Below are 19231 nucleotides of genomic sequence, written 5' to 3'. Positions count from 1 at the left end.
CAGGTCCAGCAGATGACCAAGGGTACCGACTTTCTCTGGTCCTAGAGTTGCCGTGAGGTGCACAGGTAGATGTGGCTTTGCATCCGTGCAGATTCTTAAGGAATCTCGTAGTGTCAGCTGGTTATAGGTGCGTTTATTCAGAGCTATTCTATCGGCGTGACAGAACGCTTAGTGAGGAGTCAGGCGGCCGACCCTTCTCCTCTGGGATACTCTCGTTGCCACGAAGAAGTATCAGCTTGGTTCAAGAACTGAACTTAAGCTGTGGAGCTTTGGTTTTAACAAAACCTCAGAACACGCCCTCTCAGAGTCAGGAAGCATGACTATGGAAGACATGTGAGGCAGTTACCTTGAAGTGAGTCCTGCATGAGGTGTAAACACGTGCAAAAGACCTTCTGGTTACTGAACACACATTACTGATTATCATAAATAATAATTATTATTAACCAAAGAATTATAAGTCATTTCATTAGTTAAAAATACATTTATAATGAACCATGATGATCATTTATGATGATTATAGTAAACCTTATAATAAAAGAGTTTATTAAATTATTTGATTAGAGTTGAAGGTCCTTCATCTCGTGATGGAACAGCAAACAGATAAACAGTCAGATTGAAGACGGTGTTATTGTAGACTATTCGGCTCCTGGTGGTTTAATCTGTGGATGGAAGTTACAGCTCGACCCAGCTGTGACCCAGCTGGAAAGTGTGAACTTTGCCCCACAAAATGAGGCCATTCATGATGCTACACGTGCGACCATCAAGAACAAAGTAGAAATTCAGCGAAATAAAGCAAATTGACTACATATTAATTTGGTACAAGTGTGAACCTAGAGCCCCACGACTGTTATTATTTTAGGTACGGAGAGTGATCACGCTAGATCAAACAATGGGCTGAGACAATGTCTTCCTCCAAACTTGAGTTTATTTACACACAATGCATAAAACAAGTTCTTCTGTTACAACCCAACCAGGTCTGGGATCCTGGGAGGGCTAACACAGGTACGTGAGTGCAAAAACATTAAAATAGGGAGCAGTACACCAAATCACATTTGACAAAACAAACATTTTATCAACAAAAAGCGTCCCTCATCGTCGTCGTCTTCCTCCGCTTATCCGGGTCCGGGTCGCGGGGGCAGCATCCCAACTAGGGAGCTCCAGACCGTCCTCTCCCCGGTGTAGCGTTATGAATATGCCATTTCTGCCCTTAACAGCTGCCCTTTGACACAGTGACAGTGTGCATAAATTGCCAAGGTCGTGCGCTTGCTTCTGATGTTTACATTCCAGCAAAGAAGACAGAAGAAGGACGAAGAACGCTTTTCATTAGTTAATCAAAGAACTTTATTTCTAATAAACCTAATCAAAACAACTGCTGGTCAGTAATAATCAGGTGACCGATCTGTGAAATCACAATGTTATGATTTATGTGTTTAATGAATAACAGGACTTTGGGCTAACTGAGCTAGACATCCTGATTCACATAAGGTAAACACATGACACATTGTTCACTCATCCAATCAGAGCTTCCTTTCTGATGCGTGGCAGAGCTCTGTGGTGTTTAGTTAATCTGTCCACTCCGATTCGCTAAGAATCATAAACAACTAAGCTTAATAAAACAGAACAACACCATTTTAGTTTAGTTCAACGCAGTTCAAACCAAGTACTCGACCAGCTCTCAAATCCATCATCGCTAAGTGAAGTACAGACTGGCCAGCTGTATTTTCTACTTTTAAGCTGAGAACTGTCAAGCTGGAAAATTCTGTCGTTTTATCAACAAGATGACAGTTCCATCAGAATAAAAGCTGAACTCTCTGACCCAAAAAGGGGGGTCTCTGCGTGACGCTGAAAACCTGCCGTTGTACCGGGAGACGATCTATAGACTGGTTTGTCGTGCTGCCGACACTGTTTCGCCAGTTCCAGCACCAAGGAGGGTCCGAGGACCTGGCATCCGGATCTAACACGGAAGTCTCTGCACGGTACGTAGATCGGCATAGATAGCGTCTCATGTCTTCCTCCTGAAGTCCATCGTCGGTCAGTTAGGAGCAAACAACATCTCGCACTCAGACTCGCCTCCACCAGATGGAGATTCTGAACTGACACACACACACCAACACTTCAGCATTACATTCATCTGCATCCATCATTAGAGAGTTAGTCCTGGTGATTGTTTCAAATAATTATAAAATAAATATTCTTAAACATCCCATCTCTCTCTCTCTCTCTTCTTGTTTCTAATTCAATACAAGGTGTTTGAATAAAATTCCCTGTAGTAAAAACAACCTCTTTTGATTCTAAGGGCCCGGTCCAAAGATTAATGATCCAGCTCGGGTTGGATCAGTGATATCTCTGGACCTTAATAAAAGTGTAAGAATATACCAATTATATTCCGCTACATTTAATGGCGAGCCTTAGCCAGATATCTACACAGTTTAAAGCACTTTGTGTCGAGTTGAGACATATTGGGACTCTTTGAGCCGTCTGAGTTAGACAAAATAACAACGGACAGGTGTGTCCCGTCTGGAAACTTGTCTCATTCAGATAGTGGTAGACATTTGCTTCACGTAAAGGGGGGTTGGACATTAGTCACCCTCCACAGGAGGCGCTGTTTCATCAAACCACTCTAAGGATGATGTGGCACATAGCGGCCATTTTAGGCCTACCACTGAAGGAGTATTTTACTGTCTTGTACGTTGAATACTGTATGTTTTCTTGTTTGTCGCGTGTGTTTGTGACACTGTGTGCAATTGTTTGTGAAACCGGAGATACTGATATCCCTGTCGGAAGTTACTTCCGTCCGGTAGCCGCTTGATCCCCGACTACCGTCCCGGTCAACTCGCTAGCATTGATCCGCTAGCATTCAACCGCTAGCATTAATTCGCTAATAGCTGAAGTTGGACACGGAAGAGTGCCTCTGCACGCCCAGAGTGCGGACGCTAAAGTCCAGAAATTACCACGTCGCTCACGCATGTTTGGTTGCTCGGACGGGTCAGTTTGGACCGTTAAGTCCTGGTCGCTCCAGGCATTCGCTAGCTTAGCCAAAAGTGCTAACTAGTCACCCCAATGAGACATACGGTGGCGCGTACCGACAAACTGTCAAGCCGTTTCGACGCAGCGATTCTGCGTCTCAAAATCCGCTACGCCTTTGAGTACTAGGTACAGTCGTTTGCATTTGCCGCGGTTCTTTAAAACGATCCTGTGTAAAGAATCGGATTTGGCTACGGGGCTAGACGCCGAGTGACGGACAGCGCATGCGCAACAATCCGCCATTTTGAGTGACCCAACTCGTAGCTTGACCGGCCATCTGGGGCAGGTCAAAAGAGAGTGATATTTTTGGCATTACTTAACAGTTTTGGCCTGAAGGTTCATTCGAAAACCACGTTTACCTGTAACTACTTCTGTGATAGGTCTTTTTACTTGAAGATGTCCGCAGAAGAGGGAGAGACCTACACTCACTGGGACTCCAGGTGATTGATGCAGTGGAATCTGTGGTAGGAGAGACAGGCTTAGTGGATCACGGTTATAATATCGGCCTTCGGGGTAACACCGCTGATGAACTGCTATCTTTACTTCAAACTACCATGTCCGGTATCCCCACCACAGGTAAGCCCCTTGGGGGAAAAGCCCGCACAGAGTCGCTAGTAGAGTTTGCGGTACTGTTAGCTCACTTGTGGGAGAGAGAACTGGGTCAGCTGAGTGTGGCTAAGCAGCAGCTAGCCGCGGTCCAAGGCCACTTTTCGGTAGCTCTTGCTGAGAAGGATATGGTGTTGGATGACAGGAATCAGCTGGAACACAAACTGGAACTCTTGGAAGGTGAGAATTTGAGCTTAAAACAGGAGGCAAATGGGCTTAAAGCCGACATAGCGAATCAACGAACGGAAATGGATTATTTGCAGTCAAAGCTGTCTAGACCGGCAGCACCGAAACACCAATCGCACCTACAAGCTCAAACAACACCACCTCCTCCGGCTGATGCTGTAGGCGCTGCTCCACCGGCGGGTGGAGGCACACCTGCTGGAGTTGGCAGAAGACAACTCCATCAGCCTGGGCTATCTAGCCAATATGGGCCCCCTTCAGCACCTCATTCGGGTTACACGGCTCCTCAGCCGGCACATCTGCTTCCAACAACGGCCCTTTACCTTGGTTACCCTCAACCTGCTGCACCAGTGACCCCTCAACCGGACGTCTACCGGATGGCTCGGTGCGTCAAACGTTTCAGCCCTGCACCGAGTACTTCGTACCCAGTTGATGCGTACCTGAGCGACCTCCGACACCACTTCCAGCGGTGTCCGGGAATGTCCATGGAGGACAAGATCTTTCGGATAAGACTAACCTCTGATGGCGTGGGTTCACTCATTGATCGCAAGCGTAACTTGATTGGGGACAACTACGAAAAGCTGGAAGCTGCGGTTCTGAAAGAGTACACCTACAATTCACAGGAAGCTGGCATACAGCTAGCATTATCAGTCAAGCAGGGTCGTGCTGAAGACCCACATGTCTTCTATCAACGTCTCTTCAACGCATACTTTGGTACGGAATGCAAGGATGGAATGGAGGAGGATAAAGGTTTTAAAGGATTATTCCTCAAAAACCTACATGCCCACTATGGCCCATACATGGGTACAGTGGATCCTAAGACCACACCCATGGATGAGCTCAGACGAATGGTGAGCTGTGCCTTCGTTCGGTTTGGTAAAATCGGTAAGAGTTCAAGCAGTGCATCAGTTATGGCGTTAGAGGACAAGGACGCGCTGCAATTGGAGGGTGCTGCATACAGGGGGTCATGAAACTTCTGGGCATGATGGCTGCAGCCCACGCTATAGTGCTGCTAGGTTTACTGCACACGAGGCGCCTGCAGCGTTGGTTCATCTGCCTCCGGGTACACCCGATACGTCAGAAGAGACATATGTTGAGGGTTCCCCCGTCAGTGGGCGGGGACCTCGCTCACTGAGGGAATCCCTGCATCCTCTCACATGAAGCCACCTACATTCCGGGGGTCCTGAATGTAGCAGCGGACCCCGCGACTCCGACTGGCGTCTGCATCCCGCACTGATATCACAGATCTGGATAAGGTTCGGGGAACCCTCTGTGGATCTGTTTGCGGCTCGCGAAAACACACAGTGTCGCCTGTGGTTTTCCCTGAGTCCCCGGGACCATCCCCCGCTCGGAGCGGACGCCTTCTCGCACCAGACCTGGCCTCAGACGCTCCTGTATGCATTTCCGCCAGTCCCACTGATTCCCTGTCTCCTGGACCGAGTTCGGTCGGAACAGCTCTCGGTAATTCTGGTAGCTCCCAGATGCTTGTCCGCGTCATGGTTTCCGGAACTGCAAGCGCTAGTGTCCGGCTCTCCGTGGAGGGCGGACGCCCTTCTCCAGGCGGATGGGATAATCAAACATCCTCCAGAAATAGGCCAGCGGCTGTGGGTCTGGCCGCTGAGCTGTCACGCTTAGAGGCTTCTGCGCTGCCACATGATGTGGTCGCCACGATTCAGAGTGTGCGGGCACCCTCTACCGTTGCATCTTATGCTGCTAAATGGGCAGCTTTCCAGAAATGGTGTACGGAGCAAAATGTTCAAGCACTCCTGCCAGCTGGCGGATGTCCTATCGTTTCTGCAGATACTGATGGACAGGGGCCTCGCATTAAGCACTATTAAAACATATGCTGCAGCTATCTCATCCTGTCATCAGGGTTTTGGAGATAGATCTGTTTTCAATCATCCCCTCACAAAACGTTTTCTAAAAGGTGTCAGAAGGAACAGACCTGTGTCCCGCCCGCTATTTCCCCAGTGGGACCTAACGGTGGTTCTGCGTGGCTTATCTGAAGCCCATTTGAACCCTTGGACCAGGTCTCACTCAAGTTCCTGTCACTCAAAACTGCCTTGCTGCTGGCGCTGGCATCAGTCAAGAGGGTGAGCGACCTAACCGCCTTTCCCGCATGCCTCAGGATCCGGGAAGATGGCGGGTCTGCTGTTTCATGCCCCAACCTAGCCTTTGTGCCCAAAAACATTAATGCTTCCTTCAAATCCAGGTCAATTTCATTGGCTGGACTTTTTTCTCCTCCCCATAATTCTGATGAGGAGGTGGCGTCCCACCTTCTCTGCCCGGTGCACGCACTCGCACGATATGTGTCACGCGCTTCAGGGATTCGCCGCTCACAAAGCCTGTTTGTGCACTACAGAGATTTTTCCCTTGGGCAAGCGCTGTCGACCCAGCGTCTTTCACACTGGCTATGTGATGCCATTTCACTCGCTTACACATCATCAGGGCGGGATCCTCCTGAGATACTCAGGGCTCACTCAGCCAGAGGGATTTCCTCTTTTATGGTGCTCCACAGTGGTGTGTCGATGGAAGTCATTTGTCAGGCTGCTTCATGGGCCTCACCCTGTTCCTTTACTCGTTATTATTCATGAGATGTGTCTTCAGGATCCATCACTCGTTCAGTGCTTGGACCTCAGCGGGCTGAGTGAAGGCATTATGGCACCACATCAGCCTTGCTTGAATGATTTTCAGCCTCTTGTGGATGATATTTTTAGTGGGGCCCCACTCTCCTCTCTGGTTGCTTCAGCCTTTTAAGCCCTGGGCTGCGGCTGAGCGCCCCTCACTAAAAGGAGACATGTTGGGTGTGTCCATTGGTTGAGCTAACCAGTGTAGCGTAAACCCATCCAGCTGCGCATTATTCCAATAGCAGCTAGCTTAAGGGCTAAGAGTAGACGAAATAGAACGTTGGTTACGTATTGTAACCCCAGATTCTATGAGTCTAGTCGCAGCCCTTAAGCCACTGGCCCCACTGGTTCTGTTAGGACTAAGAGCCATCGGAGGCGAACAATGGAGTCACTCCACTTATATACCCACAAGGGGTGCCCACCATTGGTGGGCGTACATTTAAGCTCTTCATGATTGGCTGATGCTGAGATCATCCTTCCAATAGCAGCTCGCTTAAGGGCTGCGAATAGACTCATAGAATCTGGGGTTACAATACGTAACCAATGTTCTTGTGTTTGTAGAATACCTCCAGTCATACTGCAGCCCAAGGCCGTACATTTCTGTGGCTTTGTCCGTCAACATTCATGGACAGCTGAAAGCGCATGGATGGTTGCCTGAATAATGAGGTGAACAAAAGACATCTTTCATGTAGACATTAGTCTGTCATGTTGCAGGTAACAAGATATTAACCATGAGTTATAGACTGACAACAGTAATGCTACAAAATATTTTCATGTGATACATAAACATTTTCAGAACGTACCTCTGGCAGAAGCACATCCATCATGAATGCCACTTGATTGTGTCATCTGGTTGTCTGTGCTTCAACCAGGCTTGTCAAGAAGCCCATCACTCTGTCCAGCTGCTTATCCTCCTCAAAGAAAATGTCCACCCTGCCCTTTGATGAAGCCCAGGTGGATGACACTTTTCCTGCGATGATTGCCTGTAAATAGAGATATTTTTGGAGGATGCTCAAAGTAAATGTCCAAACACTAGGTTAGCAGAAAATGATTCACTTAAATAATTCATGAGTCATGTTTTGACTGAAATTAGTCACAGTGTGCAAATTTAATTATAAATTTAAAACTCACTTACAGATGTAGCAGTAGGCCTTTATCCTGAGTGATAAATGATATAAGAAGATCACTGCTGACTCTTCTTTGGTCTTCAGCTTGCTGAGCCCTTTCCTAAAATTAGATCAAAAACCTCTTCTGGCACTCACAGAGCACGGTCGCTTCTGCTTTGCTCCCTTATCTGCTTTTTCCCAAGGCTCTTCTTGTCCCGTCTGCCTACAGAGCGCTTCTCTGCATTTCCTCTGGAAATCACTATTTTTCAGAAATGTATTTAATCAATTGGTCATTCAACGCGATTGATAAGATTTTTTCTACGATGAGAACGGAGGAGGGGGCTCGCGCTTGTCCTCACGGGACACATGCAGCGGGATATATGCTCGATTCCTGGAAGAAGTGGAATGTCATCTGTCTCTCTCAGCTGTCCATTGAGGATGTCGAAGATGTGTGGATATTTGGTCTGATGATCACTGGATTTCTTCTGATTGGAATGGGAGGATATCTGGTTTTCCGTAAAATTGGGATGACGGGAGCGATTGGAGGGCGACCCGCATCCATGGACGGCACCGTCCGGGTGGAGACCTCACAGACTGGGACGTTACTCGAGGTGAATTGCAAGCTGGACAATGTCTTAGCTGCGTTACCGGTGTTAGTGCGCAAACTGGATGTCATCTCGGAGAGGGTCACCGGACGGTGTGGAAATGTATAATCACCGAATTGGCTTCACTGGAGGATTTGAATGATCAATACAGACTTTAAGGCAGAGAGGAAAATTATCTCTGCCTGACCCAAACAAGGTTCTGTTATCCAATCTGGCGCCATAAGCAGCCTTGGAGTTGTGTGCAAAAACCCCCACGATGGAAGGAATGCAGACAAATGCTGTGAAAACCCTACCTACCTCCCCGCCTTCAGATTGTGGTCTCTGCACCGAGGTCATCAAGTTGGAGGCACTCACTGTGCTCTGTGCTTTCCCATGACCTCCCTCCTACCTGTGGATTCAGTTGGCCGAGCGCCACACAGGCTGCTCCCGCTGAGGAAATCAGGGTCCCAGCCCCTCCCCCCTACCTAGCGGGTCTCATGTTGTGAACTGTGACGTTCGTGCTTGTATGTTGGGTGTTTTTTTGCATTAACAGAGCTACACCCTGCCGGTGTAGCTCTGTTAATGCCTTTTTCTCCCTCCCCGAACTCTCCTCATGTAATCCCCTCTTCATCTACTGAAATGAGCGCCGTTATGGCTGCTCTCGTGGTCTGCCTGTATCTGTTCTGTCTATATGTGTGTGTTTAATCTTGGTTAGGCTGTATTGTGGAGTCAAGTTCCTATGCTCTGGATCGCTGGAGCGCTGGCAATAAAATTCTTTCTTATTCTGATTCTGATTTAGATGCTGAACAGAATTATTCTGGTTAAGCAGATTAAATAAGATAAGTTGTTTCTTGGTCCTTTGCATGTCCTTACCACAAGCCTGTCGTAAGACACGTCTTTACTCCGGATCCCAACATCTCTGGTTGTGGTGACCACGTTGTGTTGGTCCATGCCGTCATTGTCCTTAATCAAGACACACAAAAACATGACTTCATGCACAGCAGTTAAAATTAATTTTATTTTGTTGTCATGCAATAATCTTCACTCATATTCACCTGCTCTCTGGGTGGAAAGCTGTAAGGTGTCTTAAAATACACACGGTCGGTGTCCTGTGTACTCAGAGGAAAGCAAATAATTGTATCAGTTTGTTTTACTGTTATCCAAAGAGGATTGACATTTGCACTTATTATACCACCACCATTGAAAGTTGACAACATATCAAACTTTCTGCTTTTTAAAATCAACAAATCAACCAAAACACATTGGAAAAGCTAAATACAACAACTGATAATTGTGGGACTGCTGCCATCTCAGAATCATTCCATCCCTGAAAGTGGTGACCTATTTTCAAACAGGCAGGAGTAAGGTCTTCACTGACCATGGTGCTGCTTTCATGTTTTCTTTTTCTTTTTATCCTGAATACGAAACGTTACCGTCAGACAGAGGTGGAAAGAGTACTAAAATGTCCTACTTAAGTACGAGTACCAATACTTTGATAATTTTTTACTCAATTACGAGTAAAAGTACTTTCCTAAATTTTTACTCAAGTAAAAGTAAAAAGTATCGTAAAAAAATGTACTCAAAGTAAAAGTTACTTAGTTACATTTTTGTCAGCGTAAGGATGGCTACATCTAAGTAGTGCTAAATCACAACGCCAGTTCACAATTCGCTCGTGTGCGCGCTCAAACATGCACAGCTTGAAGGAGGGATTTCTATCCAATTAGTGAGAACAGGACGAGCACATTGATTGGACGAGGTTTTTCTACGATTGTTCATATTGTGATTAAAATTATTCTTTATTTTGAGAAAAAATAATTTTTTAGATGCCATCAGTATGTGAGCTATCTCAATGTTTTCATGACAAAACTCTAACATGAGACTGTGCTCTAACCTGTCACATAACAAGCCAAATGCAGTCAAACATTTCAGATGGACCGTATGACAGCTGTTAACGTTGGCCCTGCCCTGCTTTACCTCTACATTACAGTTCCTTTATTCGTGTCCATCCTAGAGCTCCTCTCTGACCTTCATGCTTATTTAGAGCAGCTGATTTTTAAAGTTAGTGTTCATCCTTGGTAGTGGGTTCACTCACTCATTTAACCCTTCACCACTGAAATCAGTTTGTTCATTCCAGTCCTCCTAAATAATCCTCCAATCATCCAACTGGAATCCTTAAGGGTCCCGTAACGTCCATCCTGTCAGAACAGGCCTTGGGAGCCCAGGTGTTACTAGAACTAACGGTGTCTCCTCACCAGCGTGAGCCTCCAATCTGTGAAGGTTGGACTCCAAACATGAACTTTAAATTCATGCATTAATCTCCTCTTGTAATACTTTAACATGTTTTAAAAAGCTTGTATCATGATATGGTACACCTCCCAGACCAAAGATAAGATAAAACATTATCGTAGATACTATTAAGACGTCATTATTTATGAAATATAAGTTATTTTCCTTTTCCTGAGCCATTACTTCAGCCAAGATATAAGATGCATGGATTTGATGAAACCACACTGTCTCATGCAGTTCTATATGTGTAACACACACACATGCACGCACTCACATGCACACGCAAGTGCTCACACACACACTGCAGCATGTTAGAATCATTTGAATGACTAACTTAACTACATTAAACTGCTTTTGTAATAATTTAATCTCTTATTCTGGAGTAAAATAAAGAAACAAGCTAAATCATCACATATCTGTGGCATCAAGGAGCATCTTCTGAGTTCAAACACAGGGATGGAGCACAATGTTTACACCTGAACAGTGCAATTAATACCACAGCAAGTCATTTTGTCCAACAATTGCACAAAAAATATCCAAAAAAGAATACTCAAACACAGGGACTCAAAATGCCGGAACAGTTTCCAGGCCAGACCGAGGCTCTACTGAGGCCTTTTCCCGGAGCTAGCTCTGTGGTCACGTGGGTCTGGTGCTCATTAATTATACAGAATTTTAGGCTTTTAATACACTTAAACAGAAGAGTGAGAAAAAAATTCACCCCCCTCAGAGTTGTCATGAGAGTAAACTAGATCATTTAAACAAAAAACATGTTTTGGTACCAGGCTGTAAACATGTTTATTTCTGCTGTGAAATTGGTATTTTTAACATGGGAGTCAATGAGGATTTGCTAGCTTCTGACACCAGCCCCTAGTGGATGAGGGTGGAACTGCAATTTTTCTTACTTCCAGGTTGGACTCAATTTTAAAGCCGCATTGTGGGGGCTTGCTCTGAATCGGTGTTGTGATTCGTTGCGCTCAAGACAGGGAATCTCGGTGGCTACCGTAATGTATTGTACAGGTGCTGGCCAGTAAATTAGAATATCATCAAAAGGTTGAAAATATTTCAGTAATTCCATTCAAAACGTGAAACTTGTACATTATATTCATGCAATGCACACAGACCAATGTATTTCCAATGTTCATTACATTTAAATTTGATATTCATAAGTGACAACTAATGAAAACTCCAAATTTGGTATCTCAAAAAATTAGAATATTCTGAAAAGGCTGAATATAGAAGACACCTGCTGCCACTCTAATCAGCTGATTTACTCAAAACACCTGCAAAGGCCTTTAAAAGGTCCCTCAGTCTTGTTTTGAAGGCACCACAATCATGGGGAAGACTTCTGACTTAACAGCTGTCCAAAAGACAATCATTGACACCTTGCACAAGGAGGGCAAGACACAAAAGGTGATTGCTAAAGAAGCTGGCTGTTCGCAGAGCTCTGTGTCCAAGCACATTAACAGACAGGCGAAGGGACGGAAAAAATGTGGTAGAAAAAAGTGTACAAGCTCTAGGGATAACCGCACCCTGCAGAGAATTGTGACGACAAACCCATTCAAAAATGTGGGGGAGATCCACAAAGAGTGGACTGCAGCTGGAGTCAGCGCTTCAAGAACCACCACGAGGAGACTCATGAAAGACATGGGATTCAGGTGTCGCATTCCGTGTGTCAAGCCACTCTTGAACAAGAAACAGCGCAAGAAGCGTCTCGCCTGGGCCAAGGACAAAAAGGACTGGACTGATGCTGAGTGGTCCAAAGTTATGTTTTCTGATGAAAGCAAGTTCTGCATTTCCTTTGGAAATCAAGGACCCAGAGTCTGGAGGAAGAGCGGAGAAGCACAGAATCCACGTTGCATGAGGTCCAGTGTAAAGTTTCCACCGTCAGTGATGGTGTGGGGTGCCATGTCATCTGCCGGTGTTGGCCCACTCTGTTTCCTGAGGTCCAGGGTCAATGCAGCCGTCTACCAGGAAGTTTTAGAGCACTTCATGCTTCCTGCTGCTGACCAACTTTATGGGGATGCAGACTTCACCTTTCAACAGGACTTGGCACCTGCACACAGTGCCAAAACCACCAGCACCTGGTTCAAGGACCATGGTATCCCTGTCCTTGATTGGCCAGCAAACTCGCCTGACCTTAACCCCATAGAAAATCTATGGGGTATTGTGAAGCGGAGGATGCAATACGCTAGACCCAACAATGCAGAGGAGCTGAAGACGACTATCAGAGCAACCTGGGCTCTCATAACACCTGAGCAGTGCCACAGACTGATCGAGTCCATGCCACGCCGCATTACTGCAGTTATTGAGGCAAAAGGAGCCCCGACTAAGTATTGAGTGCTATACATGCACATTCTTTTCATGTTCATTCTTTTCAGTTGGCCAACATTAGAGAAACAAACATTTTTTCATTGGCCTTTAGAATATTCTAATTTTCTGAGATACCAGATTTGATGTTTTCATTGGTTGTCACCTATAAATATCAAAATTAAACGTAATTAACATCAGAAATACATTGGTCTGTGTGCATTGCATGAATATAATGTACAAGTTTCACGTTTTGAATGGAATTACTGAAATATTTTCAACCTTTTGATGATATTCTAATTTACTGGCCAGCACCTGTATATGCACGAAAAGCCCACTTTTTAATCTTTTCAGCACTTTTGGAATTTTAATGATATCTTGAACGGTTCAGGAATTATGGTAACGAGAAGCATGTCCAATCCCGTCTGCGGCGACAGGTTGGTAATAAGAATAATGTGGTATTAACAGAGGGGTGCCGGCGGTCAGGGCTAGGAGGCCCCCCAACACAAGGGGGCCCCAGGCGGCCGCCGACCTATGCCTAATGGTAAAATCGCCTCTGGGAGGAGCGCAGCCCGGTTTGGTTTATCAATGAGCACGAGAAGAAGAAACAGGAAGATGTTACCTTAGCAGAGGTAACTCGCTGGGAATCCCTTGTTCTCCAAACACCCAAGTACCAGCTGCATTGGATAGCATCCGTGAGTCTGTCTAGCTCGTTACTAGTTTGGTGGCTGTGGAATTTTGTTATGGCAAGCCATTTTAACATTAAATCAATGATAGAAACTTTCAGTAAGAACGTTTATCCTAGGTCAAATAGTTTACTAACAAGTCAGTGAAATTACAATTATTATCAGCTAAATTGTTACCAGTGAGAACTAAATGTAAGATTTTTCATAAAAACTACTGAGATTAAATGATAAACACTAATTGTAGATAGCTGTGTGTGTGTGTGTGTGTGTGTGTGTGTGTGTGTGTGTGTGTGTGTGTGTGAGCGCTTATGGTTTGGAAGACCTATTTGTCAGGTTACACACCAGCATTATGAAACCAATAGGTTTTTGAGACCATTTTGATGGTCTCGTAATTCGTGACTTTTAAAGTGTTGTAATCTTTGAAAAATATGAAAAGTAAACATTGTTAATATATTACTATAAACTTTGTAACAGCCATTATCATCTTATTTAGTTATTTCAGCAACTTAACCTTCCTTTAGTGTTTTATAGCCAATTTAAAAATTGGTTTCGTAAACCTAATCGTGTGTGTTGTGTACAATATCAGAGCCCCCTGCTGGCAGAAAACTGCATAGCAGGGCTGATACAACCGATACAACTTAGCACCTCAGCAGCAGGACTTCTCCTGGCCTAATACTGACTTCTCACTAAAAAATATAAATTGCCATAATTTCATCATCGAAGGACACAGAGTCACAAAAATGTTTGTGGTTGTTTGTCATCCACCCCTAAATGACAATCAATAATCAGATGATGACGTCATTAAGGCCCCGCCCCCTCACAACAGAAAAAGTCATGTTTACTCTGAAAGCTCCCAATTGTACCCTTTTGATCTAACCAATATGAATCACTGCCAAATAAAAGTTGACATGTTGGGCTCACTTAGCATCCAGTACTGACAGGTGTTGAAAGAGGGCGGGGCTGTGGCGGTATGGCGAATTCAGGCGTAACGGCGTAGCAATACGTTTGCCTCTCATTTGCTCATTCCTCAACTTATCTGCAGGAAATTTTGCATGAGTGTGACTAATCTGACCTCAGACAGATATGTATGCAAACATCCGGTGGGTGTGGTCTATTTTTTTTCAAATAGCGCCCCCTAGGACCATTGAAACATTAAGCCCCATGCCATGCTTTTACTGAGGATTATGAAAGTTGGTACACTTATGTAGTGTCTCAGAAACTACAAAAATATCTATGGAGCCACTTTCCAAATCTGACAGGAAGTCGGCCATTTTAGTCACATGACTATTCTTTTCTGTTTTGCACATGCTTAATTAGAGCTAACTTATCGTAGAGTTTTTGACCTACAGACTTCAAAATGACTTATTTCACTCATAAGCCACTAGGAGTCAAAAGTTGTGAAAAACGTTCTCAAAAGTATAACTGTGTGGGCGTGGCTAAGCCTAAAACATTGACCCGTTGCGGCGTCTGTGGGTGTGACCTGTTTCTCTAAAATAGCAGGCCCCTAGGGCGATTAAAGCTATCAGCCTCATGCCATGCTTTTACTGAGGATTATGAAACTTGGTACACGTATGTAGTGTCTGGCAGGTTTCAAAAGAGGGTGGGGCTTAAGGAGTATGGCGAATTTAGGCATCACACCATGGAATTACGTTTGCCTCTAATTTCGTCAATTCACATCTCATCTGTGCAAAATGTAATGTGATTTACACTAATCCAACCCCATACAGATAATTATACAGATTTTACATAGGCATGGCCTAGATTTAATATAGTGCTCCCTAGGACCATGACAACATTCAGCTCTATGTCATGCTTCGACTGAGGATTATGAAATTTGGTACAATCATGATGTGTCTTGAGACTTACCAAAAAGTCTCCTGAAACCATGTTTCAAAACCAACAGGAAGTTGGTCATTTTGGTCAGATGATGCCATTTTGTCATTTTTACACATATTATATTTTAACTAACTTGTCCTAGGGCTTTAGGACTATGACCTAAAATTGATAAGCCATATGATTTACACAGCTGACACGTTTTAATGACGTTAAAATAGTTTGTGTGAAGAATATAATTTTTATCTTCTCATGTGGATAAATGTAAAAATGTGTTTATTGCCTTTTTGTCACCTGTGCTCTGATTTTCTCTGTTTAGGACTGCAGGTGTCCAGGGTCAGGAGAAGCTTTACCGGCTGGTCCTCCTGGGAGAAAAGCCTTCTACGTCATCATGTTATTGTTATTTAGCTGTTTGATATTTGAACAACACATTTTTTAAAACAAATACTAACTGATAACTCTTTCTAGTCATTGATTTAATCTTACACTACAAGCAGTAGAGTTGTTATCATCTGTAATATGTTTTAATGGTGGGCTGGTTTGATTAATATGTGTGATACGCTGGCCGATCAACTGGTTAAGACGCCAACCAGTCCTGCTACATCTACATACAAACAGTCCAAAGAACTGGGTGTGAGCGTAGCCTCTGTGTGGCCCTCCACATACGGCCCCTTGAACACCCAGATGGTCTGTTACACATACGTTTCTGGTTCTGATCAGGCGGCCAAGCAGTCAACAATATTTACATACAAACAGTCCCAAGTCAATATATACGTCTGTGGTACCAAGAACTGGGTGCGAGTGTAGCCTCATTGTGGTCCCCACAACATGATGAACACAAGCTTTAAAAACTCTGGACATCTCCTGTGATTTAGATTCATCATATATTTCCTGATATTTGGATTCTCTGGGTGAATCCCCAGTATTCGCACAGATAAGTGCATGTTAAGGTCGAGTGTTAAAGGGCCATTTTACTCAGAACATTTCTGGAATATCATTTTTGTCTTAACGAGTCTTCTTCCATTTTGTGTTGTCGTTTATCGCCCGTAGGGACGCTTTTTGGTTCTCGACTGGAAATGGGTGGCTTGCCAACTCCGGGTCGGGGGAGAGAGGTCCAACCTCAAGTGGAGGAGTTTAAGTATCTTAGGGTCTTGTTCACGAGTGAGGGTAGGAGGGATCGGGAGATCGACAGGCGGATTGGTTCAGCATCTGCAGTGATGCGGACGCTGAGCCGATCTGTCGTGGTGAAGAGGGAGCTGAGCCAGAAAGCCAGGCTCTCGATTTACCGGTCGATCTACGTCCCAATCCTCACCTATGGTCATGAGCTTTGGGTAAGGACCGAAAGAACGAGATCGCGGATACAAGCGGCCGAAATGAGTTTCCTCCGTAAGGTGGCCGGGCTCAGCCTTAGAGAGAGGGTGAGGAGCTCGGACATTCGGGAGGGACTCGGAGTAGAACCGCTGCTCCTCCGGCTCGAAAGGAGTCAGCTGAAGTGGTTTGGGCATCTGGTCAGGATGCCTCCTGGACGCCTCCCTGGGGAGGTGTTTCGGGCATGTCCTGCCGGCAGGAGGCCCCCGGGTCGACCCAAGACACGTTGGAGAGGTTACATCTCCAATCTGGTCCGGGAACGCCTTGGGGTCCTGCCAGAGGAGCTGGTGGAGGTGGTGGGGGAGAGGACGGTCTGGAGCTCCCTAGTTGGGATGCTGCCAACGTGACCCGGACCCAGATAAGCGGAGGAAGACGACGACGAGGGACGCTTTTTGTTGATAAAATGTTTTGTCAAATGTGATTTGGTGTACTGCTCCCTATTTTATTTTATTTTTTGCACTCACGTACCTGTGTTAGCCCTCCCAGGATCCCAGACCTGGTTGAGGTTGTAACAGAAGAACTTGTTTTATGCATTGTGTGTAAATAAACTCAAGTTTGGAGGAAGACATTGTCTGAGCCCATTGTTTGATCTAGCGTGATCACTCTCCGTACCTAAAATAATAACAGTCGTGGGGCTCTAGGTTCACACTTGTATCAAATTAATATGTAGTCAATTTGCTTTCTTTCGCTGAATTTCTACTTTGTTCTTGATGGTCGCACGTGTAGCATCGTAAATGGCCTCATTTTGTGGGGCAAAGGTCACTCTTTCCAGCTGGGTCACAGCTGGGTCGAGCTGTAACTTCCATCCACAGATTAAACCACCAGGAGCCGAATAGTCTACAATAACACCGTCTTCAATCTGACTGTTTATCTGTTTGCTGTTCCATCACGAGATGAAGGACCTTCAACTCTAATCAAATAATTTAATAAACTCTTTTATTATAAGGTTAACTATAATCATCACAAATGATCATCATGGTTCATTATAAATGCATTTTTAATTAATCAAATGACTTATTATTCTTTGGTTAATAATAATTATTATTTATGATAATCAGTAATGTGTGTTCAGTAACCAGAAGGTCTTTTGCACGTGTTTACACCTCATGCAGGACTCACTTCAAGGTAACTGCCTCACATGTCTTCCATAGTCATGCTTCCTGTCTCTGAGAGGGCGTGTTCTGAGGATTTGTTAAAACCAAAGCTGCACAGCTTAAGTTCAGTTCTTGAACCAAGCTGATACTTCTTCGTGGCAACGAGAGTATCCCAGAGGAGAAGGGTCGGCCGCCTGACTCCTCACTAAGCGTTCTGTCACGCCGATAGAATAGCTCTGAATAAACGCACCTATAACCAGCTGACACTACGAGATTCCTTAAGAATCTGCCCGGATGCAAAGCCACATCTACCTGTGCACCTCACGGCAACTCTAGGACCAGAGAAAGTCGGTACCCTTGGTCATCTGCTGGACCTGAGTACCCCCGAGGCTGACAACATCCTCCAGACCTCCAGATCCACACAGAGGGTCGTCTGAACGGTGACGTAGAACACAGATTGCGTCTGATGTTGTTCTCTCTAAGAAACCATCAGCTAGCTGCAAAACCAACGTTTCACCCAGAACGCGTTCTCCCTCTGAAAGAAAGCTTCTGAGATTTCATTCACGCATCCAAACCTCATCATTCCACTTAGTTTTCCATCCAGACACAGGGGTTGCTTTAATAACAAGTTTTAATATCAAAATTGTTGTTCAAATTTGTCATTTATAAATTGTTATTCATAAATTGTCTATTTTAAGTTGTCAGATTTGAAATTGTTAGTAATAAATCCTTAAATTTTTAAACCTGACTCTTCTTTGAATGAAACACAGAATGGTGTGCATTTTCAGTTATTGAATCAGCAAAGAACCTTATTAAGTCTTCTGTTTAATAAATAAACTTTTGCTATTAATTTAAATATCTTAAATTAAATATTAATCCACAGATTAAATATAAACCAAGCTCGTTGGTGTATGAACTTCTATCGATTATATTAATATCCTAGATGTTTATATATGATAGAAGCTTCATATGTTAACTTGTTTGTCTTTCTCAGAATCTAACAAAGCTGATAGCAACAGCGTTAGTTCTAGTATGTAGATTAACCCTACACACGTGTGAACCATGTGCACAAACACGTGGACACATGCAGTTAAATGTCTTAAATTAAATTGTGTGCATTAATCTTATAGTACAAGCAGTAGAGTTGTTATCATCTGTAATATGTTTTAATGGTGGGCTGGTTTGATTAATATGTGTGATAGGCTGGGCGATCAACTGGTTGAGACACCAACCAGTCCTGCTACATCTACATACAAACAGTCCAAAGAACTGGGTGTGAGCGTAGCCTCTGTGTGGCCCTCCACATACGGCCCCTTGAACACCCAGATGGTCTGTTACACATACGTTTCTGGTTCTGATCAAGCGGCCAAGCAGTCAACAATATTTACATACAAACAGTCCCAAGTCAATATATACGTCTGTGGTACCAAGAACTGGGTGTGAGTGTAGCCTCATTGTGGTCCCCCACAACATGATGAACACGGGCTTTAAAAACTCTGGACATCTCCTGTGATTTAGATTCATCAT

General features: G+C 44.6%; 2 protein-coding genes across 5 annotated transcripts in view; one reads left to right on the top strand and one right to left on the bottom strand.

Moving 5' to 3' along the window:
* Window positions 1-16422, top strand: part of LOC129157297 (zinc finger protein 84) — a 70619-nt gene extending 54197 nt beyond the window's left edge. For 2 of the 3 annotated variants that reach the window (XR_011515797.1, XR_011515795.1), the window contains one exon: window positions 15562-16401. The gene's annotated coding sequence lies outside the window, so the exon portion shown is untranslated. Of the gene's footprint in view, window positions 1-15561 lie in introns of all 3 variants that reach the window. The other variant, XR_011515796.1, reaches the window with a different exon arrangement.
* LOC129157315 (zinc finger protein 84-like) overlaps window positions 908-19231 on the bottom strand; it is a 48295-nt gene continuing 29971 nt past the window's right edge. For both annotated transcript variants that reach the window (XM_070542965.1, XM_070542966.1), the window contains exons 3-5: window positions 7244-9239; window positions 7007-7094; window positions 908-3483 (exon numbers count right to left, since the gene is read on the bottom strand). The gene's annotated coding sequence lies outside the window, so the exon portion shown is untranslated. The remainder of the gene's footprint in view (window positions 3484-7006; window positions 7095-7243; window positions 9240-19231) is intronic.

Source organism: Nothobranchius furzeri, chromosome 12 (genome assembly GCF_043380555.1).
Source record: "Nothobranchius furzeri strain GRZ-AD chromosome 12, NfurGRZ-RIMD1, whole genome shotgun sequence".
Classification (NCBI taxonomy): Eukaryota; Metazoa; Chordata; class Actinopteri; order Cyprinodontiformes; family Nothobranchiidae; genus Nothobranchius; species Nothobranchius furzeri.
Note: the sequence above shows the minus strand (reverse complement) of the source record. Positions and strands in the feature narration are given on the sequence as shown.